The following is an 8,707-nucleotide window of genomic DNA, read 5'->3' as shown; positions in this document are numbered from 1 at the left end:
TGAGACATGGTCTCAAAACTGTTGACACATTATTATTATTATTATTATTATTATTATTATTATTATTTCACATTATTTAGGGAAGTTTCATTTTTTTCTGAGCTACCACTGATAATTTCTTATTTACTCATCATCTTGTATTTCTCTTCCTTACACATTAGGGAAATGTCTATTCTAGTTTTTAATGTAAATGTTCTTGTGGCTTTTTTAGAAAAAATCAAAATATGCACATTAAAAAATTTGAATGGTTCAAAGGGTCCTAAAAAGGGTCCACAGTGGAAAAGGCTTTCCTTTCCCGGCATCCCCAGACCCCTCCTCAGACACAAGCCTGTCGTCAGTTTCCTGTGTAGCTTCCCAGAATTGGTCTCTATGTATGCAAATGCACACACATTTAAAATACACACATGCCAGGTCCACGTGGAGTGATGCAGTGCGTCAAAGTGCCCGTTCATTCACAACCTTGCCAACTCAGTAATATCCTTGCAAATCTAATAGTTAGAAAATGGTGTATCTTTTTTAGTTCTAAAGTATTATATTTGTTCTATTTTCTGTGAGCTTGAGCATCTTTTCATATATTTAAAAGTCATTGGGTCCAGGGGTGGTGGCTCATGCCTGTAACCCCAGCACTTTGGGAGGCCAAGGCAGGTGGATCACCTGAGGTCAGAAGTTCGAGACCAGCCTGGTCAACATGGTGAAACCCACTCTTATTAAAAAAAAAACAACAACAAAAACCATTAGCCAGGCATGGTGGTTCATGCCTGTAATCCCAGCTACTTGGGAGGTTGAGGCAGGAGAATCACTTGAACTGGGGAGGTGGAAGTTGCAGTGAGCCGAGATTGTGCCACTGCACTCCAGCCTGGGCAACAGAGTGAGACTCTGTCTCAAAAAAATTTGTTTAAATGTCATTGGGATTTCCCTTTTTTGTAAACCTTTTATGTTCTTTGCCTACTTTTCTATGAGGTCACTGGCTTTTTCAGTATTGATTTTTAGTAACTCTCAATTTATTAAAACATTTATACATTTATAGCTTTGTTTATGATGTATACATTTATAACCTTGTCTGTGATGCAGATATTTTTCCAATTGGTCATCTGGCTTTTGACTTTATCTGTGGTATTCTTTGACAATACAAAAATTTTAATTTATATCTGATCAGTTTCATCCAGTTTTTTCTTTTTCCATGATTTCTGAGTTTTGCGTCATGCTTAGCAAGACTCTCTCTACTCTGAAATTATTTTCTGTAAAATACTTTTTTCAGTCAGTCATAGTGGTTCACACCTGTAATCCCAGAAGTTTGGGAGGTAGAGGTGGAAGGATTACTTGACTCCAGGGGTTCAAGGCCAATCTGAGCAACAGAGCAAGACCTTGCCTCTATTTTTTTAAAGAGAAATTTTTTTTAATTAAAAAAAGAATACTTTTTTCCATGTTTTGTTTGAGCACTTAAATTTTCTTAACTTTTTTGTCGTGAAACATAACACATAGAAAAATGTCATGTAAGTGTACAACTTCGTGAATTGTTATAAATTGAACATACAGCCTTCTGGTACTTTCACGGTTTAATTTCTTACATTTAAATTTTTGTTTCATCTAGACATTATGTTGATATAATTGTGAAATAGAAATCCATTTTTATTGTAAAAGAACACTTTTTAAATGTTCATGAAATGTTTTACAATTTATTATATACCAAGCGAAAAAGAAAATCTCAACATATTCCTCAAAGTAGAAATTGCACAGGACTTATTCTTTGTACAGCGTAATACAACAAAAACTAATGATAAAGCCATAAAAACAACTCTTTATTAAATTACTCCATTCCAAATTATAATTTCAATCTACTTAGCACATAAATGTTTGATATACATTTATCGAAATTGACCAAAAGTGTTTTATTATTTTTTAAAAGGTAAAGGCTAGCAATGGCTTAAGCAATACAGTTTACAATTTTAAAGAATAACAAACAGCCTCACTAAATCAGGGGAAAGAAATAAAAAGATAAAAGCAAAAATTACAGAACTAGAAAAGGGACTATTCCAGCAAAACTGATAAATGTTTTCAAACATAAGAGTTACCAACTGCTGGCAAATCTAAAAAGAAGAAAAAGACAAAAAGTAAACTAAATTAAATGTGAAGCCTTGAGGAGATTTAAAATTATAAGAAAATAGGCTGGGCACGGTGGCTCACGCCTGTAATCCCAGCACTTTGGGAGGCCGAGGTGGGCGGATCAAGAGGTCAGGAGCTTGAGACCAGCCTGGCCAACATGGTGAAACCCCGTCTCTACTAAAAATACAAAAATTAGTTGGCTGTGGTGGCGTGCGCCTGTAGTCCCAGCTACTCGGGAGGCTGAGGCGGGAGAATCACTTGAACCCGGGAGGTGGAGGCTGCGGTGAGCCTAGACCATGCCATTGCACTCCAGCCTGGGTGGCAGAGTGAGATTCCGTCTCAAAAAACAGGCCGGACGCGGTGGCTCACGCCTGTAATCCCAGCACTTTGAGAGGCCGAGGCGGGCGGATCACGAGGTCAGGAGATCGAGACCATCCTGGCTGACACGGTGAAACCCCATCTCTACTAAAAATACAAAATATTAGCTGGGCGTGGTGGCAGGCACCTGTGGTCCCAGCTACTCACCACTGCACTCCAGCCTGGGCAACAGAGCGAGACTCTGTCTTAAAAAAAAAAAAAAAACCACACACACACACACACACACACACACAAACAAGAAAATATTATATACAACTGTGAGCTATACTATGTTTGACCATCTTGACAAAATGAGCAACTTTCTCAAAACTATAAATTGCCAAATGTTCATTAAAAAAAAAAACCAACAATAACCAACCCACACAATGAGGATAAATTTAAAGTGATCAAGTTTGATTTTTTTTAAAAAACTGTTCAAACATCTTGGTAGTGCTGGGCAGGAAGTTGGCTTTCATTCTGGGAGGGATGAGAAGGCTCTGAGGGGCATGGGACCTGATGTCACAGGACCTGATGCAGGCTGTGTCTTAACAGCTGACTCCTGTGCGGAGAAGGTTACTGGGGGACGGGTGGACGGAGACCAGGGAGGAGGCAGGTGCAGGACTCCCCGTGAGAAATGATGGTGTCCAGGCTAGGCCTGAGCAGTAGAGGAAGCAAGATTCTGGAATGCACTTGGAAAATGAAGCCATCTTTGGGCTTGAGCTCAAGGAAGCATGAAGCTGCCCCTAATTGACGTGGGGAAGGTGGTCTGGGGAGCAGCTTGGGAAGAGAGATCAGGAGCTCAGTTTCGGACTTGGAAGTTTTGAAACGCACATGAGGCATCCAGGTGGAGTTGGGAGAACTAAATCATGCCGAAAGGTACTCACGTGGCAAGTAGCAAATATTCGCTATATTGTCTGTTCAACTTTGTCAACTGCTTTTCCAGTAGAAATGTAGTGTCCTTATCACACATGCATAAATGTTAAACTCAAAAGTAAAATGAAATATTTTCTCAGTAGATATGAATTACTTTTGAATTTTTTTTTTTTTTGACATGGGGTCTCACTCTGTTGCTCAGGCTGGACTGGAGTGGCAAGATCATAGCTCACTGCAGCCTCAAACTCCTGGGCTCAAGCAATCCTCTGCCACAGCCTCCCGATTAGCTGGGACTACAGGCACACACCACCACGCCCAGCCAATCTTTTATTTTTTGTAGAGACTGAGTTGCGCAATGTAGCCCAAGCTGGTCTCCAACTCCTGAGCTCAAGCTATCCTCCCACCTCGGCCTCCCAGAGTGTTGGGATTACAGGCGTGAGCCACCACACCTGGCTGCTTTTTAATTGTAATATTCATTCTCTATCCATCATACTTAGTGCAGATATTTTTCCCTACCTATTGCCTTCCTATTTCTCTTTTATTTCACATTATTTAGGGAAGTTTCATTTTTTGTGAGCTATCACTGATAATTTCTTATTAACTCATCATCTTGTATTTCTCTTCCTTACACATTGGGGAAATGTCTATTCTAGTTTTTAATGTAAGTGTTCTTGAGGCTTTTTTTTTAGAAAAAATCAAAATATGCACATTAAAAAGTTTGAATGGTTCAAAGGGTCCTAAAAAGGGTCCACAATGGAAAAGGCTCTCCTTTCCCAGCATCCCCAGGGCCCTCCTCAGACACAACCCTGTCATCAGTTTACTGTGTAGCTTCCCAGAGTTGGTTTCTATGTATGCAAATACGCACACATTTAAAATATACACATGCCACAGCTTTTTAAAATTTGAATTTATGGGCCGTGTGCAGTGGCTCACTCCTGTAACCCCAACACTTTGGGAGATCGAGGCTGGTGGATCACCTGAGGTCAGGAGTTTGAGACCAGCCTGACCAATATGGTAAAACCCCATCTCTACTAAAAATACAAAAATTAGCCAGGCATGGTGGTGGGTGCCTGTAATCCCAGCTTCTCAGGAGGCTGAGACAGGAGAATCACTTGAACCCGAGAGGCAGAGGTTGCAGTGAGCTGAGATCATGCCACTGCACTCCAGCCTGGGCAACAGATAGAGACTCCATCTCAAAAAAAAAAAAAATGAATTTAGACCCAGGTGAGCGGAGGCTCATGCCTGTAATCCCAACACTTATGGAGGCTGATGAGGAGAGAATCACTTCACTTCAGTCCAGGAGTTCAAGACCAGCCTGGGCAACTCAGGGAAACCCTGTCTCTACAAAAAAATAAAAATTAGCCTGGCATGGTGGAGTATGCCTGTTGTCTCAGCTACTCAGGAGGGTGAGGCAGGGGGATCACTTGAACTCAGGGGTAGCAGGCTGCATGAGCTATGATTGCACCACACACTCCAGCCTGGGTGACAGAGCAAGACCCTGTGTCAAAAAAAAAAAAAAAAGAAAAGAAAAGAAAATTAGATTACCATCATAGGTGGTACAAAACACTTCCCAGTTTGTTGCTTTTGTTTCGTTTGTTGCCATTTTCACTATACAGAAAAAAAAATGGCAATAAAGAATACGTTATTACGTTAATTTACAATGCATTATTTTTAATGACTTTATTGAGGTATAATTTACATACCGTAAAATCCATCCATTTTAAGTGTACAATTCAGTGATTTCTAGTAAATTTACTGAGTTATGCGACCATCACCACAATCTGGTTTTGGGACATTTTCATTACTGCCATAATAGTCCTCATACCCATTTAGAATTATTCCTATTTCTGCCCCCAGCCCAGGCAACCACTAATCTACTTGCTGTTTCAATAAATTTGCCTTTTCTGAACGTTTTACGTAAATAGAATCATACAATATGTGATCTTTAGTGATCTTTTTCCACATGGCATAAACTTTGTTCCTTTTTATTGTTGAATAATGTTCTATTGTATAGCTATATCATAGTTTGTTTCTCCATTCGTGAGCTTTTGGGTGTTTGGGTTGATTTCACTTTTTGACTGTTATGGATAATGCTGGTATGAATATTCATATACAAGTTTTTGTGTGGATGTATATTTTCATTTCTCGTGGAATAGACCCAGGCATGGAATTGCTGGATTAGATGGTAATTCTGTTGTTTTATATTCTAACGCAGGGATCCCCAATCCCTGGACCACAGACCAGTGCGGGTCCATGGCCTTTTAGGAACTGGGCCACACAGCAGGTGGTGAGTGGCCGGCAGGCGAGTATTACCACCTGAGCTCTGCCTCCTGTTGGATCAGCGGTGCCATTAGATTCTCATAGGAGCACAAACCCAGTTGTGAAATGCGCAGGGAGGGATCTAGGTTGAGAGTTTCTGATGAGAATCTAATGATAAATGCAATGAGCTTGAATCATCCCGAATCCATCTCCCACCTCCAACCCCCATCCGTGGAAAAAATTCTCTCTCACAAAACTGGTCCCTGGGCCAAAGAGTTTCGGGACAGCTGTTCTAAGGAACTGCCAAAACTGCCAAACTGTTTTTTCAGAGTGGCTGGACCATTTCACATTCCCATCAGCAGTATATACAGTGTCCTGCTTCTCTACATCCTCATCAACATGTGTCTTTTTCATTATAGCCATTCTATGTGGGTGTGAAATGCTATGTGGCTGTGTTTTTCATTTCTATGCAGAAATTTTTAATTTAATTACTTAGTTAAAAATAATTCTTTAAATTTAAAACACTCATATTGCCATATATATTTTTTTATACTACAAAGTGATACAATTTTTGTTAATTTTCCTGCCTTGATTACTCTTTACCTGTATAGTAGGTAAATCTTTACATAAGATCACAATTATATTGAATAGTAATTTATTCAACTCAAAATCTTCATAGGATTTAGAAAATTTAAGTCCTTTACCAAAGGGTTTGACTTTTAACTTCATTAAAGTTTGCAAACAGTACCAAATCCTTGGGAAAGCCACATTCAATCATTGGCATTCCAGGATTTTGAACTATAACTGTAGAGATCACTAATATGTCATTTCTAAGCTGACAGTCATAATGACTAAACCCTCTCATAAATAGATTTTTAAATACTTCCTTCAAAGCCAGTAAACATTCCAAGTTACTAAGCTGTTGAACAATTTCTTCTTTTGAATATTTCTCTGATAAGTTCCAAAGTGTTTCTGATGAAGGAAATAAAAGCCATCCAGAGAAATCTGGGTCATTGAGGTGAACACAGATTCCATTGGCTGCTTGTGATTTCATCATTACAGTACAGTTAACTTCAGAAGTCGAGAGATGCTGCAGAACTTTGAGTACCTAAAGTTTCTCAACAAGTTGATTTTCAAGCAAGGTCATTAATTGGACCATTGTTTTTGCCAGTCCTCCAACTTCAGTCATTTGAATCTTATATGATGAACTCGCTTGCTGGTAACCTGGAATACACTTCTTTGGTAGTTCTGCATGATAAAAGTCAACAATAAGCTTACAATTCTGTATCGTCAATTCAGAACTTGGTATTTTCATTAAGTATCCAGAAGTGCAATTGAATTAGCAGTATCTCCAGCGTAAGTTATTTCATCTGATACTTTCTTTTTCAAAAATAGCAAGCCACACTATTTTATGATGTCATATGCAGATTCCACAAAACGTGGCTGGCTTTCGATTTTTACTGCACGCAGATTCAGAATTTTAAATGTCTGTACTAGATCCCTAAGGGAAGTTCATTCTGATAACACTGTACCAGTTTCTTGACAGATGTAAGTTGTTTTTCTTCTAAGCCATCTTTAGCAGTCTCTTCAAAAAGTTTGATGACACAATTAAGGTCCATAGGCTTCAAAACACCAGTTCCGCATGGTGAGGGAGGCCTCGGGTAACACCATCGTGGTGGAAGGCAAAGGGGAAGTCAAGCCCTTCTTCATGGTGGCAGGAAAGAGATAGCGTATTGCTATGTATTTTAACACCACTTATTTCCCCCCTTTTTTCTCTCAATATCATGGATTAAATAGTGTATTTTAAATGAGTGTGAGGCTCACTTGGACTCTATTCCATCCGTTTGGCCAATTTTTTTCCATTTTTAATTCAAGGATCTTAAAGTTTGAATGATGGTCACCTTATGATGCATTTTATCATGTGTGGAAGCTTTTTTGCTATTTCCTGATCCTTCCAACTAACAGTCTTTTGATAGAATTGCCTTTATTCGTTTCTTTATATCCAATTCTAACTTAAAATTAACTTAAACTGTTTTATTATGAAATATTTAAGTCATATAAATACTGCCTCTTTTCTCTAAATGACTGCTCATATAATTTTACCAAGTTCTGTTAAAGCATCCTGTTGTACATAAAGTGGCAGTTTTTTTATCTGCCTGTTAACTTAGAGTGGGTTTTATTTTCTTTCACTTTCTGTGGTCAAAGGCAAGTTTGTCTTAGTCAGCTTGGGCTGTTAGAATGAAATACTATAGACTGGGTGGCTTAAACAACAGAAACTTGTTTCTCACAGTTCTGTAAGCTGGGAAGTCCCTGATCAGGAAGCCAGCAGACCTGGTGTCTGGAGAGGATGCACTTCCTGGTTTGCAGATGGCACCTTCTCATTGTGTCCTCACAGGGCAGAGAGCAAAGAGAAAGAGAAAGAGCAAGCACTCTCTAGCCTCTTCCTTTTTCCTTTTGTTTTTGTTTTTGTTTTTGTTTTGTTTTTGTTTTCTTTTGTTTGTTTGAGATGGAGTCTTGCTCTGTCACCGAGGCTGGAGTGCAGTGGCACGATCTCGGCTCACTGCAACCTCTGCCTCGTGAGTTCAAGTGATTCTCCTGCCTCAGCTTCCTGAGTAGCTGGGACTACAGGTGCCTGCCACCACGCCTGACTAATTTTTATATTTTTATTAGAGATGGGGTTTCATCATGTTGGGCAGACCGGTTTTAGACTCCTGACCTCAAGTGATCTGCCTACCTTGGCCTCCCAAAGTGCTGGCATTACAGGCGTGAGCCACCGTGCCCAGCCTCCAGCCTCTTCTTGTGAGGGCAGTAATCCCATCATAAGGGCTCCACCCTCTTGACCTAATCACTTGGCAAAGGCCCCACTTCCAAATACCATCACACTGGGTATTTAGGCTTTACCAGGTGAATCAGTGGGTGAGGTGGGACACAAACATTCAGTCCACGGCAAGTTTTTATCTCAATTTGCTAATGCCTCTATTTCTCCTGTTACAATGTGATAATGCTGTTTTTTAAAATATCATTTAGCTGGCTGTGGTGACCCATGCCTGCAGTCCCAGCTACTCAGGAGGCTAAGGCAGAAGGATCATATGAACCTAGGAGTTTGAATCCAGCC

The 8,707-nt window shown here is 39.8% G+C and overlaps 1 protein-coding gene and 1 pseudogene across 1 annotated transcript in view; one reads left to right on the top strand and one right to left on the bottom strand.

The window, feature by feature from the left end:
* Positions 1–8,707, top strand: part of NLRC5 (NLR family, CARD domain containing 5) — a 78,828-nt gene that overhangs the window by 2,818 nt on the left and 67,303 nt on the right. The gene's annotated exons all lie outside the window — the stretch shown is intronic.
* LOC105533460 overlaps positions 1–8,707 on the bottom strand; it is a 28,872-nt pseudogene that overhangs the window by 19,426 nt on the left and 739 nt on the right.

Source organism: Mandrillus leucophaeus, unplaced genomic scaffold (assembly GCF_000951045.1).
Source record: "Mandrillus leucophaeus isolate KB7577 unplaced genomic scaffold, Mleu.le_1.0 Scaffold125, whole genome shotgun sequence".
Lineage (NCBI taxonomy): Eukaryota > Metazoa > Chordata > Mammalia > Primates > Cercopithecidae > Mandrillus > Mandrillus leucophaeus.
This window is presented reverse-complemented; position numbering and strand designations above follow the sequence as displayed.